Source organism: Sinocyclocheilus anshuiensis, unplaced genomic scaffold (genome assembly GCF_001515605.1).
Source record: "Sinocyclocheilus anshuiensis isolate Anshui unplaced genomic scaffold, SAMN03320099.WGS_v1.1 scaffold477, whole genome shotgun sequence".
Lineage (NCBI taxonomy): Eukaryota > Metazoa > Chordata > Actinopteri > Cypriniformes > Cyprinidae > Sinocyclocheilus > Sinocyclocheilus anshuiensis.
In genome coordinates, this window is record NW_015536549.1 from 3,582,566 (window position 1) to 3,582,870 (window position 305).

Sequence of the window (305 nt, forward strand, 5' to 3'; positions counted from 1 at the left end):
CCACCTTGAGAGCACAACAACCACCAGCTTGGATAAAATTCACTCAGTCGTGTCACACCAGAACACCATGTGAGAGAAGAACACGGCCAAACCTCCAGAACATGTTCTTTAATGAGGCAGCATTCACATGAGAAGGGACTTATTGGGTTTTACCTCACAGTGGAGAGAACATTGCCTTTGCCCATATTCTTACCTGTACTGTTCTCCACTTTGCAGAGCAGTACAAAAAAGCAGATGAAGCCTTCACTCTATAGATAAAATATCCACAGGTTATGTGTGATAAAAATTAGATGTACAGTTTACAT

General features: G+C 41.6%; 1 protein-coding gene across 2 annotated transcripts in view; it reads right to left on the reverse strand.

Annotated features, from left to right (window-relative positions):
* The window catches only part of LOC107700142 (procollagen galactosyltransferase 2-like), an 18,020-nt gene that overhangs the window by 17,163 nt on the left and 552 nt on the right, over positions 1 to 305 (reverse strand). The window lies entirely within an intron of this gene.